This window comes from Cavia porcellus, unplaced genomic scaffold (assembly GCF_034190915.1).
Source record: "Cavia porcellus strain 051 isolate PalLab524CR breed Dunkin Hartley unplaced genomic scaffold, mCavPor4.1 scaffold_23, whole genome shotgun sequence".
Lineage (NCBI taxonomy): Eukaryota > Metazoa > Chordata > Mammalia > Rodentia > Caviidae > Cavia > Cavia porcellus.
Genome location: NW_026947506.1, coordinates 14,110,979 through 14,123,728, shown reverse-complemented (window position 1 = coordinate 14,123,728; position 12,750 = coordinate 14,110,979). Strand labels below are relative to the sequence as shown.

The 12,750-nt window shown below is 40.0% G+C and overlaps 1 long non-coding RNA gene across 1 annotated transcript in view; it reads right to left on the bottom strand.

Annotated features, from left to right (window-relative positions):
• Positions 1-4,636: 4,636 nt before the first annotated feature.
• Positions 4,637-12,750, bottom strand: part of LOC134472444 (uncharacterized) — a 31,821-nt gene continuing 23,707 nt past the window's right edge. Inside the window, exon 3 of the long non-coding RNA XR_010042267.1 lies at positions 4,637-11,626. This is a non-coding gene — a long non-coding RNA (uncharacterized LOC134472444). The remainder of the gene's footprint in view (positions 11,627-12,750) is intronic.

Here is a 12,750-nt window from a genome sequence, read left to right as displayed (position 1 = left end):
GAAATATGAATTTCAGTGATATTGGCATTTAAGGCTGTATGAGACATACCAGACTTCATGATCAATTGCAAACTAATATTATCAATTCATTTTGTAATAAAAGAGGTGAGCCAATTTCATGAGGAAAGTCCTGTTAAGAGTATGAGGAGGAGGTCTCTTAGTGGTACTACGAGAACTCCAACTCCCTATGTAGCTCCAATTTCCAATTGAACTCCACCAACAGGAGTTTGTCTGCCTTCCTGGAGCCCACTTCTTTATTATCTCTTGCAACTGCAGAGCAGTTTCTCTAACAATGCCCAACTTACTAGCATAACAGCAGCATTCTTGCTCTAAGAACAAGTAAATGTCTCCTTGTTGAGCAGTGAGATTTAAGCTCTGGTTTTTAGGACCACTGCAGCCAAAGAATCAGTTTTGTCTTGGAGTGCGTCAAGTGATTGTTGCACTTGTAAAGCATCCTGTATTTAGGAGTCCAATTTCAAAGACTATTTTTGGTCCATGCCCATGGCAGTGGCACTAAGAATTAGATTCTCTACTGTTGCTATCCCAGCCGAGATTGTCAAGACCACTGTTATGTGAAAAGTCCCATGCCAAGCCAAACCAAAACAAACCAAAGGTAGGAGTCTGCACTGAGGAGATAAGGCAAGATTTCATTTTTACACCAGCAGACTGATGAACCTTCATGCCAGTGGACTGTTGTGGATAATTCCTCAAATATGGCAGCACTAAGCTTACAGATGGGTTAGTTTGTATAGATTTTAGAAGTGGGTATTACAAAGCAAATGACAAGATGTTACATAACTGGTTACATGATCTTAGCTGTATACTGACAGGCAGGCTACCCTCGAACAGATTTGCTGGAATGAAGGAATAGTTTCTCATAATATAGAAACATTCTGGGAAGAAGTACAGGGGTCCTTACAAAGTGAGTATAGGGAAAGTCATTACAATAATACAGAATCATTTGGGGAGGGGACCGTCACAGATTTAGTGTAGCTAAAGCATTCTTGACTAGGTCTGGATGGCTTCAGGTATAGATAATTTCTCTGATTAGGTGCTCATCAGAGGTATGCAGCTGAGCTCGAAACACTGGAAGGTCAATTGGATTCAGGAGAAACAGCATAATAAGAACTGGATCAGAGTCCTCTTAATGACCATAAAATATGTATAAATTTGCTATTTTATAAATATGTTTTTAAATTATAATTGTGTGACAACACCACCACATCACACTTGGCTGGGCTGGTGAACTTATGTGAGGCCTGAGTAAACAAAGAAATCAGGCATGATATAGGCCAAGGCACAGAGACTCATTTCTGCACTTGAAAACACCCAATGACACCCTCCAGAACAAATTTTAAAAGTTCCATAAAGGGCACCTGAAGTAGAAATGAGGACATCTATACAGCATAGATGTTTGGTTTCACAGAGGAACCCAGGATGCAGGTGGCATTGCCCTATACCTTCATTGGGTGGGTCTGGAGTAAGTGTCTAAGGACAGGTGTAGAGCACATCCAGGCTGGCATTTTCCATCTGGCATTTCCATCTGGCATTCCCCCTGAGGACATGGTGTACTCAGATCAGTAAAGGTTACCACCTGGAGATCTGGTCAGCTCGCAAAGAGTTCTTTGATCAAGGTGAAAGAGTCATGGTCTAGGAAACCAAGCTCAGAGGGTAGAGACTTGACCGGATAAACAGCAACTTAATGATTTTCAGAAAGCAACCCCTGGTATTTGGCAATTCAGTTGTTTAAATCCCGCAGTGTTCCTACCTATTTAGTGGCTCTATAACAACATGTGTAACCTGGAATTTAAGGTTTTGTCCCAGAGTAAGTTTGTTGGCTGCTTTGGCCAGGATCATGGTAGCTGCCAAGGTTTTTAGCCAAGGGGGCCAACCTTGTGCCATAGAGTCCAGAATTTACACAAATCAGTGATGGATGTTTCCCACAATTGACTTTGTGAGTGAGGACACCTAAAGCAACATGGCTTCATTCAGCAATAATTGAATGGTCTTGACACATATGGAATGCCCAATGCCAGGGCAGCCAACAGTGATCTCTTAGTGGTCTAGAAGGTCCCTCTCTGTTCTATAGACAGCATATTTATTGTCTTTCATTTTTGTTTCCTGTCATCATCTTATAGAGGCTTAGACTTTTTGGTAATCCCTGGTATCCAAACTTGACCAAAGCCTATGGCACTCAGAAATTGTGTAAATTTGAGGATTTTGAGGTGCCTCTGGATCAAAAGTTTTAGCCCATTGTAGGCCATAAATTCTCTTAAAAATAAAATTGCCAGAATTTCAGTGGGCTCTTGAATAACTTCTATATCTTTAGAAATGATTTTGGATTTTTCACTCCCTATTTTGAGCCTACCTGAAGAGGAGTACAGTTTTGGTCCAGGGTCTCATGACCTGTTATATTGCAGTCCCCACGTGGACATTATCAGGGGAAGATATTATTCACTCAAGCAACAAGGTCAAGCACAGTGGTGGATACTTATGATGAGGAGGGACTCTTGAGTTCACACATGCTTGGATCATGCCTAAAATGTGGAGATATTATCCAGTATTGAACTGGGTCAAAAGAGGTTTCCCAGTCATTCCATATGGGCAGATGACACTGGAAGATGGATGAAAGTTCAGTCATGTCCAAGTAGGATGTGTCATGGTGTTTCCAATTCATGGAACCCATTTAACATAATGGCTGATGATAAACCAAGGAGGGCTTGGTTAAATGCACCTCTTTTGGCTCCAGGGTAGACACAAATTGGCCATTGGAGATGAATTGAAAGTCTAAGCTGAGTGGAAGAGTGGAGGCAATGGTTGATAAGGTCATCAGTCTTTTCTCCAAATTGAAGGCATGTGATAAAGAATCATTGTGAGGTTTAGGTGTTGCAGTATTTATAGGCATTGAAATAGTGTAGTATGGGATAGTAGCCAGAGGCACCATGTGGGCTGCAGGGAGCATAGACTGGGCAATGAATGGGAAAGATGACAGATTCAGCCATTCAGACAATGGGAGAAATATTTCAGCATAGGCTTTGGCAGGTGGCATGAATCCTGTAGAATTAGGGATAACTGATTATTCCAAGGGAACTCTAGAAGATACAGTTGGAGGACAGGAAAATAAATTTGAGCCCCGAGACATGATTCATGGTGGGGACAACAGTGGCACTACAGATTCTTGGAGGAGTGCTGGCAGTGACATTTCAAGTCATGATGTCTGTGCCATATTACAGTGGCTGCAGCAGTGGTTGTGGTTGTGTTTGTTGGGGTTATGAGGAGTCTGGAAGAGAAGAGCTCTTTTTTGGAACTTGCAGCTCTTTTTTGGTCCTGGGAAGAATACTGGGGCCACTGAGGCTGGCTGGTTTTTGGATCCCCAGTTTGTAAGGAGGTGGCACTTCAGGTTCTGGATCTTCAGAAGGATCAGATAAAGCTTCTCTGTTTTAAGGTAGACCTAAGAGACTTGCAAGCAGTCTTGGGGATTTGTTTTGATGATCAGCATCTTTCATTTATCACATAGAATGTAGATATGATGGCAGGTTTTGGTACAGGTTAAGCCAAGAATTTATATAAGAGAAGGAGTCAGGTCAGCAAGTCTTGGGGTCTGTTACATCATCCCAGGTTCACCCAATGTTTGCAACATTGAGACTTCCTTCAAGTGGCAAACCAATGCACAGGTTTAACCAGTCAGACTCACACGAGTTTTGGAACTTCTGGGGTTCAATTTTTAGTGTTTTGTCATCCAGTTATTTTCCTTTGAAGTTTTTCCCTGTACAATGTAAGATCTTGGGTTTACTCCACCTGGCACCCATTCTATCTCCCACAAGGTGTGTGGTGTATCATTGAATGGTGGTGCAACAAAGTGAAGTTGCCCTTCAGAGAGAGCCATTCAGTTCCTGCTTCCTCACTTGCCTCTCATCAATGTTGTGAACATCCAGACTATGGAAAATTTTCAATAGGTTCTCTGTTCAGTCCGTATTAGATGCATCCATGGAGTCACTGGTTGGCCCCAAGCTCCATATCTCTGAAGATATATTTCACCATGGAGAATAGGTAGAAAAGCCTTTTCTACTTTTGCCATCATTACAAACACTCACACAGTCATTTTATAGGTATTCAGACAATAAACATTCCAACTGCCATCCCCAGCAGGTGACCTAAAATAATGAGATGATCAGGTTTGCTTTCTGCCTACCACTAGGCAGACTGAGTAATAAACTGACTGGGACACCATGGGTGCTTTTATCTTGTATTATAACCCAGCTGTATCCTTTCCCCCTCTTGTGGGTCTAGGAAGGCCAATAGTGCCAAGCATGGGCCTCCAGTCTGTGTTTCAGAGGACACTACCCAAAAAGACTGGAGGGTGCACCATCCCAGTAAGAAGCCAGGAGAGGTTCCTGCTTCAGCCATCAGACCTCAGCCTGTGACTTATTTTTTAACAGTTTGTTCCTGGTCAGGGAACCAAGAAATGTTATGGAAAACAGATGACATATCACAAGAAATAGTCCTGAGGATCTATAGGAGGCAGTTTATTACTTAGGTGGGCCTCTGAGTAGGATCATTCCTAAAAATCCAGAGCCTTGCCCAGGAGGGTTTTAGGGAATTTAAAGGGAAAGCAAATGGAGATGTACATAGCTAGATTTAGTACACGTGATTGGAGAGTTGGGTATACATCTTGGATTACTGAAAGAGTTTGGAAAGCTCAAGTTGTTACATTATAAGACTATCAGTTATAAAAAGGCAGTAAGGTCACCTCAAGTAGCATTACAAGGCCAGAGATCACACAAAGGCTATAAAAACAGGAGCTAAAGAAAGGATTGTTCTCTTACCAGGGTTGCCCCAAACACACCCACTGGGATTTGGCATGTATTCTTAGTGGGCTTTACTTGAAATTTCAATTGTCCTTCAAAACTACACCCAGGATTTGGAGGCAGATTTCTTTAATATTGATGGGCACTGATTGAGATCATTCCCAAAATATCAGGCCTCTATCTCTGATGGTCTAGAGCTTTTATATGATGCATAAGTAGGAGGTACAAAGGTGAATCAAAACAGTGTGGAAATTCTTCTGATTAGCTAGCAGAGAGAGATCATCAGATACAAGACTAGGTTAATGATAATCAGTTACAAAGTGACCTACTGCATGTTTGATTATTCTTCTTCATTACAGTGTTTAAGAATATAATTACAGAGCATGAAGTATTTACAGAGCTAGGTAGTTTCAGACAAAACACAGGTTTTATTTTTATTTCATTCTTTGTTTTTGTTTTATTTCAGGGATCAAACTCACAAATATGCTTGTAGGGTGTACTTATGCCACGGAGCTAAATTTCCAGCCCTAACACAGGTGTTCAAAAATAATTTTCCTTGTACAGTTTTTACTTTTCAGATTCTGGTAAATGTAATCTAGCACATTGCCATTGGTTTTATTTATATGATTCCTTGGGGTTTTGCACCATGTAGGCAAAAATAAATAAACATTTAGGGAAATTAGAGCTTGTGTAATGAAACTGTGACAAAAAGAGGTGACAGGTAAGTCTCATACTTGTTTTTAAGGGAATAGAGTAGCAATTCAAAACCACTGATTCTTAGAACCCTTTCCTGATGGAATCTATTATTTTGTCAATGTCCCTATAGCTTTAGTTATATTATTTTGAAAATTTTAATGACTTGTGAGAACCAGATTATAACAATTGTTGCATTATTTTAGCCAATGAAAAACTGTAATTTATTTTTCATGAACGACAATATCTATTGCGTTTGTAGTAAGGGCCTTCTGTGAATCATCAGAAGATGTGCTAAGGCTGGGAGGAACCCATGAAGAAGAAGAAATGAATTAGATCTGGTAAGCCATAAAACATTTGATTAGTTGGCAACCTGTGTATATATATTGCCATACTTAAACTGGGTATAATATCTCCCTAGGATGGAATTTAGAGTTTTAGGCAAATTAAAAAAGAAACATATAATAAGAAAGCCATCCCATTTACAGCTTAAATGAGTTATTCATCTTCTGGTGACTCTTTTTATTCAGATAAGATGTCTGGGAAGATGGCCAGAGCTGCAGAAAGACAAAGAGACCAGTGCCAAAGTCCAGAAATACGCTGGGTCTTTTTTCTCTCTCAGGTCATCATTATCTAGGGCTCCTCCAGGAGAAGACAAGTAAATATGACAGCTCAGCCAGAAAGAAGAGGCAGAGTGCCTTGTGTCTGTTAGTCTTGTTAGACCTTCTGGGAAGATGAGTCTGAGCTCTGGGGCCTCCATCTCAGAGTTCAATATCAATTTCAGTGGATGCATTTTCATTCAGGTAATAAGATAGGGATGCTCTTAAGACCATCCCTCTAAAGATGGCCTGGCTTTCCTCAGAATTACCAGTTGAGTCTACCTATTGAGCTCTTCTTGGAACGCTAAGAATTGGGTTTAGATTTTGTTATTCTTAAGGGCTCAACAAAGGCAGGCAACTTTTCAGTATCTTTGTTTTCTTTCCTTGCCTTTTTCCCAGTCTTGATTATAAAATACTAAGGAGGCAGTGTTTCCTTAAATTATCAAGTGAACTAATTATAGCAATGTCTATCTTTTGTAACTTTTTGGGGCTACTGGGGGTCGAACTCATGACCTCATCTTTGCCAAACAGGCACTTATGCCACTGAGCTAAGCCTCAGCCCTGTAACTTTTGTAATGCCTGTACTGTCTGGACAATAACCATGCCTTTAAACAAAACCCATTTTATTGAATTCAGAGCATGAACACATGTTTACCAGTGCCTTTTGTAAGGGATACAAGAAGGCAGAGGTGTTTTCATCTTTCTCCTGATAAATAGATGTCAAGGTAAAATAACTAGAAGGCTTGGTTTTTGTCCTTCCTAGTCTTTCAAGAATACATACTTGAAAACATTTTCGGCTCCAATCTGTTTTGTGGCTGTTTGTCCTGCAGGGGTCTTGAGTAAGGACTGCTCAAACTCCAGGGAAAACTGGTTGTTCCCCTGGATGCCTGTCTTCTGGATGTTTAAAAATAACACTATGGTGTTTATTACCAAATGTAATTGCAGCTTGTAATGTTTTTAGTCTCTCATTAGAAGTCAGTGATTGATTTAAGATTAACTTTATACCTTTCCAATCTACCTTATAGGTCTGGGTAAATCCTGTAAAGACATCAATGTATTTATCAGGGTCATTTGCCAATTTTTCTACTTCTATCTTGATCTGCTTTTTTTTTTTTTTTTTTTTTTTTTTTGTCTTTTTCATTTTTATCGGTACCAGGGATCGAACTCACAACCGCCTGCTTGCAAGGCAGGTGCTTATGCCGCTGAGCTAAATCCCCAGCCCCTATCTTGATCTGCTTTAAGTCATTGAGAGAAAAAGTCATATGAACAGGAGTAGTTTCCCATGAATTGTAATTATCCTTAGAGCACAAATATGAGTTTTTTCATCATGTAAAAAGTTTGAACATATGGTGCTTCTGAACATTTTTCATCCCTTTAACAGTGTAATTTTAGTTGAAAAGAACATCATAATTAACACTTCCCTGTGCATTCCATTCTGTCTCTAGATGGTAGGCAGGGCATGTGCATGTGCAGAAAAACATCAAATTGCACATTTTCAGGCATGTAAGTGTCAAGCATCTTTCAGTGCTTGAGAATGCATTATAAATGAGTACAAGATTTTGACTTTGATTCCCACATATCATCATCCAATGACCTCTGTGGAAAGCCTTCTAATGATACAGCTAAAAGAAATCCTAAAACTTCTAGATGTCTGGTGTTAATTTGTGTTCTCTAAATCAAAGAATGAATTTTAGGAACATTGGGGGTTAACAACAGATTATATTTATTGAGGAAAGAAAGCTTCTACCTGACACAGAGAAACAGAAGTGTTCCTGAATGGGTCACCAGGCACAGCATAGCTTCACCAATAGCTTAAAAGTTTCAAGCAATCACTTGTAAATGCACTGGGAGACAAATTTATACTGGGATTTTAAAATTATCATATAAATTTCTTGCCAACTTTTAATTTTCCAGCATCCCATTCCTAATATTGTTTTGAAATTTTACATATTTCTAAAATTGTGTTTAGCTAATATCTTCCACCCAGTCTGTATAAGTAAGCAGCTTTTATTGAGATAGAGAATGAAGAAACTCAAGTTGCATGTACTTAGGTTGTATAACTTGTTTGCTTCTTCTCTTTATAGGACCTCATGTTTTTAACTTTAAATGGGGCAGTGTTTCAAGGCCTGTGCTTTTTCTCAAAACATTGTCAGCTGGATGTGTCTGGGGCAAAATGGAGTCAGTGTGGCCTCTCTACAGAATGCCATCCATTTGCAATGTCACATCTAATTCATGTGACCATACTTGCATCTTTCCATGTGCTCTTAAAAAGGAAAACACATGAGATTTGTAAACCTTCTCCTCCCCTACAGTATGTGACTTCTCTTTACTATAAACAATATTATATTTAAATTTGAAATTGCAGGAAAGTTTTATATGACCTATATGTCCTAACAAAATGATTTTTAATAGTTGCTTGTTTGTTTTATAAAATAATATCTCTTGGACATTATAAACATTTGAAATGATCTTATGTAGTGTCTGAATATTATTAAGTATGTTAAAAATAATAATGCCACCTTGTATTGTATGAATGTATTATAGCCCAAGAATTTCTCTTCCACATGAAGTAAAACTGAAGAGAGATCAATACTGTGTGAGATGTTATTGCTATTTAGTGTTCATTTGTTTTCTAGTGTCATCACTGTGGTCTCTGTTAAAGATCCTCTCTACTGAGGGAGAGCAGGTGGCCTTCTTTATGCATATAGTGTACCTCACTGTGCTCACCAAGCACTCTGGCTCTTTCTATGTTGTTTACTTCCATTCAATGTTTTGAAATATCATAATCTCTTTAAAGGGCCCAGTATATCTCATTACATTCATCCTCAAAAGCAAGGACCAGAAGGACATCATGAAAAAGGCCTCACCCAACATGTCTTACCTCAGATATTTGATGTCAAATCTATACTTCATAGGAGCACTTCCTCTCTGTCACTCTTCTTTCTCATTATCCTTATATTCTCTCCTCTGGTTCTGCATAACAGCTATCCTTTTGCTTCTTCTTTTTGCCATTTTCTCATTCCTTTTTAAATTCAGAGATGTCAGGAACGTTAAAGTATGCAAACTTCCAAGGACATAGCACAGCAGTAATGTACTTACCTGGAAAATGTGAGCTTGTGTGTTTGATTCCTGGTACCAAAAAGATTAATAGCACAAATAAAAAGTACATGGAAAACCAGGTGCAGTGTTGCATTCTTTAATTCCAGCACTTGGGAGCAGAGCCAGGAGTGTTGTTGTGAGTTCAAGGTCAGCCTAGATTACATAAGTGAGTTCAAGGTCAACCTTCACTTCATAGCAAGACCCTATCTCAACCCTCCTGCTCAAAAGATACAAAGATCAAATCTTAGACGATGAACAAATAATGTAGTACTCTATGTGTGTTGTATTTCTTGTGGTTTCATAGAGCACTGATAATACATGTAATAAATATGTGCCTATAAACACTTAAAATGTCATTGCAGTTCCTGTAATAACACACTTCAATCAGATGATTTAAATTTAATGATGTGGTTCAGCTTCAAGAAGATTCAACACTAGGGCAGTTTCACTTTTTGAAAAATAGAAGAACACATAAGATATTCATGATATATTATAGCAATGACTGGATGAGTCAGTAGATATGTGGAAGCAAAGCATGTATTTCTTAAAGACAAAATGAAAATACTCAGGCACCAGGAATTTTGCATCAACTCTCAAGTGGAATGTTGAAGGAATCACAAATGCAAAGGAAGACATGGGCAATTCACATTGGGTCATCTTTTTTACAAATTGTGTCATAGGAAGATGAGCTTTTACCACCCTCATTTTATATAAGGTAAAATTATGATTAGACTTTAATTCACACATAGTTTAAATGACTGTTGGACATGAAAAGGTGGAGAGTTTTGGAAAGCAGATGATTTATGAGCAGATGATTTGGGGGGGTTGTTTTTTCTCAAGTCTAAGGACGGCCATGGAGCTTCTACTGGGAAATGATTGGCTTTTCCATACCATTTTTCTGGTAAAATGTAATTTGGATGACTGAAGACAATCTTTGTAGGGCGAGCCTAGAAATATAATCATTAGTGATTTGGGATTATTAATTGTCCTATGTCCACTTGACTAGAGTAGGAACCACTTAACAGATTAGCAAAGCTCTTGATATTTGTGGAATATAGGCCACAACCTAAGGAGAGAAGATTCATGCTGTTTGTGGTTAGCATCATCCAATAAACTTGTATTCTAGATAGAATAAAAATCAGTGGAGAGATATGTTTTCCTGGTAGAGAAGCAGTGGTTTTTGTCATGGCCTTTGGTTATTGGTCTTCAGTTACTTGTGGATTCCCATAGCCAGTCTTCAAAATTCCAATGGGGATTCTTCAGGATGAAATGCAACTGAAATGAAGGGACTGGAGACTGGAGGTAACTTGTAAGTTCATGCCTCTCTGCCTCAGTCAGACATCCTACACTCAGACATCCTACACTACTTTCCTAGGCATCTGTCAAGCCAGTGCATTTGACAATAAGGCTAAATGTAATGATTCCAGTGATAACCTTACTGTGGTAAAATAATAAATTGGAAGAGAAAATTTTTCAACCTATAAGGAAGGAGCAGTATACTACTGAGGGTTTACTCTACAGTTGATAGGTTTTGCTTCATATCAGTGTTGTGATCAAAGAAGGAACTACACTGTGCCTCTCATTCTGACCCTCCCGGTTGTGGGATTCCAGGAACTTCGCACATTAGCTGCCCCATGTAGTGTAGGTGGATGGGGACGGCACCTGGGTTCCTTTAATTCCAGATTTGCAGGAAGTTAGTAGGTTGTATAGTGGGATTCTCCAGAGCTTTTAGTATACTAGGGCTTTGCTGATGATCAGTGGTGCATGTAAGTGGGGCTACTTCTCTCACCCTGAGTGTCTACACAGGGTTACTCACGATGGTAGACACACATGTGTGTTTATCTGATTCTGCTAGTGGATGACGGCTCTCTGAGAAAACCACAGGGCTCAAATGGTGGCCTATGGATGCACAAAGCTTACCTTTCTGTATGTCACTGCTCCTGCTGGCTGCCTGCAGGAAGAAGCCTTCTGGTGGCAGCTCCCTGAAGGTGAAGATGGATCTGCTGGTTCTCTCTGCCCACTGGCCACCTGTAGAATGTGGCCTTTTGGTGGCAGTACACAGCAGGCAGATCTGGATCTGTCTGTGTCCTTCAGCCACCACTGGGCATGTGGAGGAAAGGGCCTTTCAGTGGCAACACCCAGCAGGCAGGTTTGGGTCTTCTCCTGGATATCTCTGCCTGTGCTGGGGATACAGAGGAAAGGGCCTTCCAGTGGCACTGCCTGGCAAGCAGAGGTGGGTCTTCTCCTCATTCTCTCTGCCTGTGCTGGGCTTCCAGAAGAAAGGGCCCTCCAGTGGCAGTGCACAGTAGGCAGAGGCAGGTCTTCTCCTAGATCACTCTGCCCACACTGGGTGCATGAGGAAAGGGCCTCCTTGTAGCAGCACCCAACAGACAGTGCCAGGTTTTCAACTGTTTCACTATTATCTTTCTAAAATAAAAATTGTTGAGAGAGTTAAGCATTAAAAAAGCATTCTTGTTTTGTTGCTATGGATGAATTCATGACCTTGTACCTGCCAGGCAAGCACTTAAGACACTGAACTAAATCCCCAGCCCCTGAAAAAGCATTTTAAAACCCCATACATTTTTTTTAATTTTGTATACACATGGTTCAATTCTTTCCTATGAAATGTTTGGAATTTTATCTGATAGATTTTAATTTAAAAATACCTCAGTTCTTTCAAAAGGGACTAGTGCTTCCCTTCTTTTACATATTGTCCTACTCTTGCCTTGAGCCTTATTATTGGTGTTTCGAGATTTTTTACAAGTGGCTTTAGGTTGAGAACTGCAGGAGTTCTGTTGTGATCAAATTTTCAGGAAAAAATATAGGAAGAGCACCATGGGAACAGTAAAAAGACACAAACATCTGTAAAGGACTGTAAAATATTTCCTTCAGGGCAATGATCCTTCAGGTTGGTCAAGGCAACATCAAGGGAAGAGGTTATCAAAGGTAGAGCTAGACTAGACAGGGATGGGTTGATTAGAGTCTAATAGAAGAAGACTAGATAGGCAAGGATTTATTAGAGTCTAATATTTCAATTTCATACATGCAGGTAAAACACTGACCATTGTGCCTGTTGTCGCATTGTACAAGAAATTTAGCAGCCTGGCATCAATGAAGAAGTTTGTATTATGTGAACCCTCTGGTCAGGTACACTGGCCAGAGATGTGGGTCCTCCTTTGTAAGGCACCCATGGCCATTGTGTGCTGAGTGCCTTCTGACTGGGCTGATCCTGACTTGTTTGAGGGCTCCAATGTCAGTGTCTGCATGGGAAAAGTACTGGGAGGGTCTTAATCCAGAAGGATGCTTGTGCACTACCAAGGGATCCATGACAAGAGTGAGGCTTGTGGTTAAGACAAGATTCATAGCTGAAAGTTAACAGAAACAGCCTTGTCAATAACCAGGCCTTTTAGCATCAGTTGGAATACTGCATCCTACATGCCACTGAACTGATACACATTTGTTTCTTGTGGCCCTTTACTTCAGACTGAGATTGCTTCTGGGACCTAAGTAACCTGTTAAGCACCAGTGAGGTACCTACCAGGGCCACAATC